The sequence below is a fragment of the Saccopteryx bilineata genome, chromosome 3, assembly GCF_036850765.1.
Source record: "Saccopteryx bilineata isolate mSacBil1 chromosome 3, mSacBil1_pri_phased_curated, whole genome shotgun sequence".
Taxonomy (NCBI): Eukaryota; Metazoa; Chordata; class Mammalia; order Chiroptera; family Emballonuridae; genus Saccopteryx; species Saccopteryx bilineata.
Window position 1 is genome coordinate 181,888,533 of NC_089492.1, and position 10,615 is coordinate 181,899,147.

The window sequence follows — 10,615 nt, forward strand, 5'->3', positions numbered from 1 at the left end:
ATCTTTCCATTGTTTTTCTGGCCTCAGTTCTGATGTTTGGCTAATAGTTGGTAGTGTTAGCTCTCCCCTCCTACGTATTTCTGTATTTGCTTGTACGAGACATTGTCTGAAATATAAGACATTGGATTTACAACCAGAAGAGTCCTTAGATATTAAACCCAGCTCCCTATTTTCATTATTGAAGACACAGAGGCTTAGAATACTTAATGTCTTCCTCAAGGTCATGAAATTAATGGTGGGGAGTAAGGAGGGAAGGTTCACATTTATGTCTAGATAAACTTTTTATTAACTGCAGCATGTGACAGGGATTGCAGAAAGAAAGAATGAAATATTTACTGCCTGATGACCCTCCTCATTGCTTGGCTTTTAGCTTCAAGCAGACATTGTATACTGAGTGGATAAAAATGTTAATTAATTAATTCAACTCATTGATTGTTTGTCACTAAGGGCAATGTGTAACACTGCATGTTTTGGGAAGGACACATACCAATAGTAAATGTCCCCATTTTCCAGAAATTCATTCTCTGTGAAGGAGTATGACACATAAATAGATGACTCATATGCAAGTCATATGTGTTACACACCAGGTAGAAAACTCTGAGCTCTACAAGTGGGATGCAAATACAGTATTATTTGATGTGGGAGAGAGAGAAATTTGCTCTGGATGGGCAGTGTGAAGCGAAAACTTGGTAGAGCAGGTAGTATTTAAAATGGACTGAATTTATCATTACCAAGGCTTTTAGAATGCAGTTTCTCATTTGCTGTGGACATGACCACAAAACATTTTCCCATTAGGTTTTATTTCTGCTACATTGCTAGCATTCAGCCTATTGGGAACATTTAAAAAATAAAATAAAATAAAATAAAATAAAATAAAATGTACTGAAGGGCACAGATAATATTTGACCATGTGGAGCTGATGAAACGGCCATTCAGGAGGAGCAATCACATGCAGGTAAGGAGACAGTGAGTGGTTCAGTGTAGCTGGAAAACTGATTGCTTTTAAGGGGAATAATATAATAACTACAACAATTGTAGTTGACATCTAATGGACTTTCACCATGTACACAAACATTGTGCTACATGCTTTACATCTTTGTATCAATCTACAAGACAGGTATCTTTATTCCATCTTACAGATGGGAAAACTGAGGTTCAGAGAGAATACTAACTTGTCCAAGGTCACCCAGCTAGCAAAAATGGAGCTGCGGTTCTACATAGGTCTGGCTAATTCTAGATAGGCCATTTACCCCTATGCCTGTGATGGTGAACCTTTTTATAAAAACCGCCCACTTTTGCAGTGTTGGTCAACCTGGTCTCTCCTGCCTACTAGTAAGCGGTCCAGCTTTCATGGTGGGCCAGTCGTGGCACTGTTTCGTTGCTCCACTACCACCCACCATGAAACTAGAAAGCCAACATCTGCAATGTTTCTGATTGGGTTTAAAGTTATATATATATGAAACCCAATTAGAATTTATAAAACTTCACTAAGCTTAAGCTTTTTTTTTTTTTTTTTTTACAGAGAAAGAGAGAGAGTCAGAGAGAGGGATAGACAGGGACGGACTGGGATGCTGGGACCCAGGTTCGAGACCCCGAGGTCACCAGCTTGAGCGTGGGCTCATCTGATTTGAGCAAAAGATATTTCTTTAAATATCTTGCTAATTATGGAGATTTTATGCTATCACTAGCTAATATCTCAAGTCATAACTGACAATATAGGATTCATTATTAATGATTATGGCTAAGTTTAGAAAAAATAATTTTGCTTTTTTTATTAATTGACATTCTGAAAGCAAACTCTTCAGTGATTTTTCCTTGTAATATGATTGATGAAGAGCTTGTCTAAGTACAAGAAGAGATTTGTCTGTTGGCTCTGCCACTTTTTCATTGTTTGCTTGGGCTGTGTTATCTGTAGTACTTTCTATATGAAGTTTTTTCTTTTTTTTTTTTTTTTTTAGCAAGAGACAGAGAGGGGAACAGATAGGGACAGACAGACAGGAAGGGAGAGAGATGAGAAGCATCAATTTTTCATTGTGGTACCTTAGTTGTTCATTGATTGCTTTCTCATATGTGCCTTGACCAGGGGGACTCCAACCAAGCCAGTGACCCCTTGCTCAACCAGCGACCTTTTGGATCAAACCAGAGACCCTGGGCTCAAGCCAGCGACCTTTGGGATCAAGCCAGTGACCATAGAATCATGTCTATGATCCCACACTCAAACCAGCAACCCCGTGCTCAAGCTGGTTAGCCTGCACTCATGCCAGCAACCTTGGGGCTTTGAACCTGGGTTCTCAGCATCCCAGGCCAATGCTCTATTTACTGCACTACTGCCTGGCTAGGTTTGAGGTTTCTTTATGTGAATCTTTTACAGTTTTTTTCCCCAATGATCTATCTGAAGGTTAATTCAGTTAAAATTTCATTTTGTAATGCATACATAGCTACTTAACCAGGCCAAAAAACAAACAAACAAACAAACAAACAAACTGCAAAATGTTGTAAAATACAAAAGTTCTAAGGGGCTAAAGATAGATGCTGCTTCCAACCTGCTTGGGAAACCACAGCTCTCTTGAGTGTTATAGATTGGATGAAAGGACTTGGTTCACCTGGACATAACATGTTTGTTAGGCTTAATTAATTTACTTAAAATATAAAAATACATGATAGCAACTTGATAGTTAAAATTCCTGCAGAATTCTATTGCTGTTCAATTATCAAAACTGTACATCTTGTGCTTGCTTTGGCAGCACATATACTAAAACTCTACATCTTGCCCATTGCTTCATATGATTTAGGCTTCTGGGGGAAAAGAATACGAAAGAAGAAGGGAGCAAAGGCAGTCTAATAATGTAATTTCCTCTAGAAAAGTCAGAGATTTGACTCATAATACCTAAAAAAATTCTCCTGGAGTCCTTTTGAGTAGGAGTGACTAAATGCTGCTCTAAGAAAAAGATGTGTTTATATGTATAAATATTCATTATTTCCACATATTAGGGCTGAAGAACTCAAATATTTAAATCTTATTTTTATTAAAACTTTCCTCTTTGGAATTCTTAAGGTAGATAGCCCTAATATTTAAATTGGAACTCACTTCTTTCTTCATTCTACTAACCAAAGTGACACTGGGAAAATATGAGGATTATCTGTTTACCAAAGTGATATTGTTTATACATAAGCATGCTAACCCAAATGCAAGAGCATCATGTATGAAATATCTGCCTCTTGTATTATGGCCAAGTTTAATTCCTGCTGGGATGGTAGTTTTTTCAATTAAATTTCCATTAACTTCTTGCCTATGTGTCATTAGACACTATTTCTTACATGTGGCAAAGATGAAAGAGTAAAAGGAAATATCTGATTTATGCATCGTATTGCTTGACAAGTAAAATGTGACGATGACACTTTTTAAGGTGGGAGAAAGGGAAGCCAGCAAGGGGACAGGTCTTTTAGACCTGGCACTGACCACGGCAAAGAGGGGTGGCAGCTGTATTTCGGGAAGGCAATTTGGAAGATAGTGATCATGTGGTGGAAGCATTCGGATTGTGAAGGCTGAGATGTGGGGAAGAGCCAGACAGAGAGAACAGGCTTCAGGAAGCCTGTAATGCCAGCAGGGGAAGTACATGGATGGCACACTATGAGAAGAGGAGAGGAGGGGTGCTGGTCCATTGGAACAAGCAGGTATGAAGGGAGAAAGGCAAACCTCTTTAACTGAAGAAAGGAAAAATGGGGATCTTAGAGGCAACCCATTTGGTTAATATATGCATTCCTAGAAGACCTAAAGTTCAAACAATGATATATAAAATACCTGGAAGATCAAGAGGTACAAAAGAACAGTTCATGCATTTAAACATAGAAATGGAAAGCGTTCCCAGGGCACTGACAGAGACAGTGAGGAAAAGAGGTTGCAACAACAGTTTTGCAAGAAGTGAAAAGATAAAAAGACAACAACCAACAAAGCAAAAATTGAAATGTATGTTTTCTAATTTCTGGTGTGGAGAAATAGTAATAATTGATGCTCAAGAAGGCTAGCTTAAGAAGACTTTTAAAGAAAGACCCATATTCTTTCAAGTTTGCATGGGAGTTAGAATGAATGGTTTTTAGGGTTCTGTTACACAAATCAAAGCCAATGAGCTTAACACAGACCCAGGGTTTCAAGAAGAAAGAAAGAAAGAAAGAAAGAAAGAAAGAAAGAAAGAAAGAAAGAAAGAAAGAAAGAAAGGAGGGAGGGAGGGAGGGAGGGAGGGAGGGAGGGAGGGAGGAAGGAAGGAAGGAAGGAAGGAAGGAAGGAAGGAAGGAAGGAAAAGAAGGAGGAAGGGAGGGAGGAAGGAAGGAAGGAAGGAAGGGAGGGAGGAAGGAAGGAAGAAGCAAAAGAGACTGAGAAAAATTTATTCACTAGGGGCTTGTGTGGGTTTACATTGAGGGTGTCTAAAGGACTGGAAGATCAAAATTTTAAATTATTATGTGTTTTACTTGAGAACACAAAGTAAAACACAAATGATTGCACATACATATCCAAATATGTATACACACATACACATTCACACTCACATGCGTAGTCTAATAGTATGTATGTATTTGTATATGAGTAAGGTCAACTTTTAAATATGCATAATAATGCCTAATATGTATTGAATACTTACTATACCATACACTGTTCTGAACATTGTACATCTTGTTTACCCATCACAATTACAATATGAGGGAGGTACTCTGTCCCCTTCCCCAGTTTTATAGATGAGAAACTAAAGCACAGAAGTTCAAGTCCAAGTTCATAACGATGTTACATGGTAGAAGTAGGATTGGGAACCAGGCATTCCTACACTAGAAGCCATGTTTGTTACTACAATTCTCTGGAATGGCAGTTAATAAATTTTTTTAAAAAATTGCTTCAGGAAGAGGTTTAACGTTTGTATTTGAATATAGATAGCTTTGACTGTTGTTCAGAGAATATTTACCTCAACATAAAATAGTGAAGCCCTAATTGAAATAAAATAAAAAGGCTGAATTGATTCAGGAGGAACTTTTTTTTAAACTGCTAGCAAGAAACTATCACATTTTAGAAGGATGCGGAACACCAGTTTAAAGTAAACTAGGCTTACCTCAGCAAGATTTCTGTTTAATTCTTGACCTTAGCTCAGTGTTTCCCAACCTTTTTTGTGCCATGCCCCACCTTAACCTTTCTAAAATTTTTATGTCCCACCCTATGTAACATACATAATTTTTAACATTAAAAAATTGATTTGTTAAGTGATGTCACGGAAATGGCGCCGTGAGCAGCGCGTCCCACAGCTCTCCCCTAAATCACAACAAATTTATCAACTAGAAACAGAAAAATTTATCCTCGGAGCATTCCAGAGTTCCACACAAACTGAAAGCAAAAGGACTGTTATCACTTGAATCTGAGAGACGAGGGTGTGGAGGATTCTGCCACAGGGACGTTCTTTCAAACCGCAAGGAAGTGCGCCTGTGGTGAGTCAGCCCATATACTTGGGAACCGCGAGCCGACGCAAGCCACCACCGCGAGCGGCCGCCACGAGCCGCCGCGACCCGCCGCGAGCAGCCGTGCGCCCTGTCCGGTTGAGCACCGCTGACGTTCCCAGCGGCCCGCACACTGCGAGTGGGGGTCGCCGGCCACCGGTGCCCGGAGCGCCCCATTTGCGCGTGCCTTGGGCATTCCACGCGCCCAGGGTGCCCTGCTGGCCCGCACACCCAGGGGGCTCGATTATCCTGTGCCTGGTGCGGTCCAGCCGCCAGCGGCGGGGTGAGCGGGAGAGGCTTGGGAGATTCTCTCCGTGGGCGGGGCACCTCACCCAGCCATTCAAGCTAACAATCAAGCGTTGGGGGAGGGGCACACGCAGGCAGCCTAAAATACCTTCAGAAGCACAGCTGCGACCCAATCACTGAAATTAGCTTAACACATGAAATCTGCGCACCCTCGGTTCTAATTGATAAGATCTCTCTCAGTTCAGCGATCCAAGACAAGAGGCGTGATATTTTTTAGTGCCGCTCGCTAAACGGGCGGGGGCAACTTCTGATTGATAGAGCCTCCATATTCAGGGATAAACGCTAACAAGAAGGACTTGGCAGATAATAAGGTCTATACTACACTAGTCGTAAGCAGAGACTAGTGCCTCTTCTTCCCTGCAAAAACAGGCTACAAAGTGTGGAAAGCCTGGGTTGAGAGGTCCACCTGAATGCTAGGCGCTGAACAGTCACCTTGACAACAATTGACTCCCACCCCCGCCTGATTACACTGGACGCCCTGACTGTCAGAGCCTTTCCCAAAGCCCTGCACTGAGTGGGGATAGAGTGGGGATTTCCCAGCTCTTTGAGCCTCTTACTCCCCAGGCAGAAGCAGTTGCAGCCTTATAGCTGGATCACCAGGCTGCTAATTCAGAAAGGGGGGACTAGGAGACAGAATCCAGGAAAGCAAACTCTCTCATCATTGGACCCTGCAAACGCCAACAAGCCTTTACTTCCAGCAAGACTAAAGCCAATTATATGACATTGCCATAGAATCCCATCAACTGCAAATCCCTACCTAAGAGTGACACAGGGGCAGAGCCTGGGGTACAGAGTCACCGACCAGGAAGAGAGAAAAGAAAAAGGAAGAAGTTAACCTCTCAAAATCAAGAAAAACCCACAGACTTTACAAGTTGATCCACTAATTTTTTTTTTTTTTGTTGTTGTTTGTTTCTTCTATTTTTTGCCTTTATTTCCTCCACCTCGGTCCTTCTATTCTCTGCCCATCTTATGCTTCCCCTTTCTTGAACTACACTACTCATGAGTGTTGCATTTTATTTTTCCTCTTCATCCTCACGCTCCTTTAAGGTTATACTCCAAAACATTTAACTCTCATTCTCTCCTCTTTTGTTTTTTTTTTTGTTTGTTTGTTTTTGTCTTGCTTTATTTGTTTTTTTCTCTTCCTATTTTATTTCTTCCTTCGTTTTTCTCTTTTTCTTATTTTTTCCTTTCTATTCGTTTTTTCTTTTCTCATTTTGCTTTCCTCCCATATAATCCTCAATCATGAACAAATTAGTTAATTTGGGACTCAAGGCTTTTTTTTGGCTTTATTTCTCTTTTTTGCTTTTGTTTTTATTTTTTTTTCTTGTTTGTTTATTTTTGTGGCATTTTGGGTCCTCCCAACCCAAGGTCTCCATTGTATTTAGTCTTTGCTCCACTTAATACAACAGATTTTTACTTATTATTTTTATTTTTTCTTCTTTATTATTCTTTTTTGGTCCTTTTTTCTGGTTCCCTCTTACCCCTCTCATTATATCTCTTAATTGACCATCACTTACAAGCAAATCATCTTATGCTTGTCTAAGATTTTCTTCCTTTTTTTTTTTTTTTTTTTTTTTGCACTTAGTAGGTCCCTACTCCCTTTTTTTTGCCCTCGAACTCTTCACCCCAAATCAGGCCCTCCATTATAGGCACGATATTTCCCTGAGGAGGGGAGAGGAGGGAAAGAGAAGAGAGAAAAAAAAAAAGGGAAATAATAAATTATTACTGTTTTTTTTTGTGGGGTGTTTTACTCTTTTTTTTTTTTTTTTTACTTTTTACTCTTTATTAATTCTAATTAGTGCTATCAATAAGACCACCATCAGATGCCGATAAGAAAGAGGAAATCGAATATTATGGATACAAAAGAAAGAGAGGCAACACAAATAGATGTGGAAAAATCTATGGAGAAAAGACTTAACATATTGGAAGCCTTGGAGCTAAATGACAGAGAATTTAAAATAGAAATCTTAAAAATACTCAGAGATATACAAGAAAACACAGAAAGGCAATATAGGGAGATCAGAAAACAACTCAATGAACACAAAGAATATATTACCAAGGAAATTGAAACTATAAAAACAAATCAAACAGAAATGAAAAACTCAATTCACGAGCTGAAAAACGAGGTAACAAGCTTAGCTAACAGAACAGCCCAGATTGAAGATAGGATTAGTGAAATAGAAGACAAACAACTTGAGGCAAAACAGAGAGAAGAAGAAAGAGACTCAAAAATAATAAAAAAGAAGAAAGCCCTACAGGAATTGTCTGACTCCATCAGAAAGAATAACATAAGAATAATAGGTATATCAGAGGGAGAAGAGAAAGAAAATGGAATGGAGAATATACTCAAACAAATAATAGATGAGAACTTTCCAAGCCTGTGGAAGGAACTAAAGCCTCAAATTCAAGAAGCAAACAGAACACTAAGTTTTCTTAACCCCAACAAACCCACTCCAAGGCACATCATAATAAAGATGACACAAACCAATGACAAAGAAAAAATTCTCAAGGCAGCCAGGGAAAAGAAGAGTACAACATATAAAGGAAGGCCTATTAGATTATCATCAGATTTCTCAGCAGAAACTCTACAAGCTAGAAGAGAGTGGACCCCAATATTTAAAGCCCTGAAAGAGAGGAACTTTCAGCCAAGAATACTATACCCATCAAAGCTATCCTTCAAGTATGAAGGAGATATAAAAACATTCACAAATACAGAAAAGATGAGAGAATTTATCAACAGAAAGCCCCCACTCCAGGAAATACTAAAGGGGGTTTTCCAACCAGATTCAAAGAACAAAAGAAAACAACACCACAAGTAACAGCTCCACCAAGAACACAATAAAACCAAACTTAAACTGTGGCAACAAAGGAAAAAAAGGGGGGAGAGGATGGAGATTAACAGTAGCAAAGGACGATGAAGTGCACAAATACTTATAAGATAGGGTACTACAATGAATATGGTAGGTACCCTTTTTATTACTTAATGGTAACCACCCTTGAAAAAACCACCACAAAAACACTTGACTTAAAAAAGGTAGCAACAGAGGAAAGAAGTATGGAACACAAACAAACAGAAACAAATGATAGAAAAACAAAAGAGAAGAATCAAACTAGATACAAAACTAACAGAAAGCAATTTATAAAATGGCAGTAGGGAACCCACAAGTGTCAATAATTACACTAAATGTAAATGGATTAAACTTACCAATAAAAAGACACAGAGTAGCAGAATGGATTAAAAAAGAAAATCCAACTATATGCTGCCTACAAGAAACACATCTAAGCAACAAGGATAAAAACAAATTCAAAGTGAAAGGCTGGAAAACAATACTCCAAGCAAACAACACCCAAAAAAAAGCAGGTGTAGCAATACTCATATCTAATAATGCTGACTACAAGACAGAAAAAGTACTCAGAGACAAAAATGGTCATTTCATAATGATTAAGGGGAAGTTGAATCAAGAAGACATAACAATCCTTAATATATATGCACCAAACCAAGGAGCACCAAAATATATAAGACAGCTACTTATTGACCTCAAAACAAAAACTAACAAAAATACAATCATACTTGGAGACCTCAATACACCGCTGATGGCTCTAGATCGGTCATCCAAACAGAGAATCAATAAAGATATAGTGGCCTTAAACGAAATACTAGAACACCTGGATATGATAGACATCTACAGGACACTTCATCCCAAAGCGACAGAGTATACATTTTTCTCTAGTGTACATGGAACATTCTCAAGAATTGACCATATGTTGGGCCACAAAGACAATATCAGCAAATTTAGAAAAATTGAAATTGTACCAAGCATATTTTCTGATCATAAAGCCTTGAAACTAGAATTCAACTGCAAAAAAGAGGGGGAAAAATCCACAAAAATGTGGAAACTAAACAACATACTTCTAAAAAATGAATGGGTCAAAGAAGAAATAAGCGCAGAGATCAAAAGATATATACAGACAAATGAAAATGAAAATACGACATATCAGAATCTCTGGGATGCAGCAAAAGCAGTAATAAGAGGAAAGTTCATATCACTTCAGGCCTATATGAACAAACAAGAGAGAGCTGAAGTAAACCACTTAACTTCACACCTTAAGGAACTAGAAAAAGAAGAACAAAGACAACCCAAAACCAGCCGAAGAAAGGAGATAATAAAAATCAGAGCAGAAATAAATGAAATAGAGAACAGAAAAACTATAGAAAAAATCAATAAAACAAGGAGCTGGTTCTTTGAAAAGATCAACAAAATTGACAAACCCTTGGCAAGACTCACCAAGGAAAAAAGGCACAGGACTCAAATAAATAAAATCCAAAATGAAAGAGGAGAGATCACCACAGACATCATAGAAATACAAAGAATTATTGTAGAATACTATGAAAAATTATATGCCACCAAATACAACAATCTAGAAGAAATGGATAAATTCCTAGAACAATACAACCTTCCTAGACTGAGTCATGAAGAAGCAGAAAGCCTAAACAGACCAATCAGCAGGGAGGAAATAGAAAAAACTATTAAAAATCTCCCCAAAAATAAAAGTCCAGGCCCAGACGGTTATACTAGTGAATTCTATCAAACATTCAAAGAAGAATTGGTTCCTATTCTACTCAAAGTCTTCCAAAAAACTGAAGAAGAAGCAATACTTCGAAACACATTTTATGAGGCCAACATAACCCTCATACCAAAACCTGGCAAGGATGGCACGAAGAAACAAAACTACAGACCAGTATCTCTAATGAACACAGATGCTAAAATACTAAACAAAATACTGGCAAACCGAATACAACAACATATTAAAAAAATAATACATCATGATCAAG

The 10,615-nt window shown here is 38.4% G+C and overlaps 1 non-coding gene across 1 annotated transcript; it reads left to right on the forward strand.

Annotated features, from left to right (window-relative positions):
- Positions 1-721: 721 nt before the first annotated feature.
- LOC136332392 (small nucleolar RNA SNORA32) lies at positions 722-842 on the forward strand. Its single transcript, XR_010730661.1, has one exon. It is a non-coding gene; the product is annotated as a small nucleolar RNA SNORA32 (small nucleolar RNA).
- The last annotated feature ends 9,773 nt before the right edge of the window (positions 843-10,615 follow it).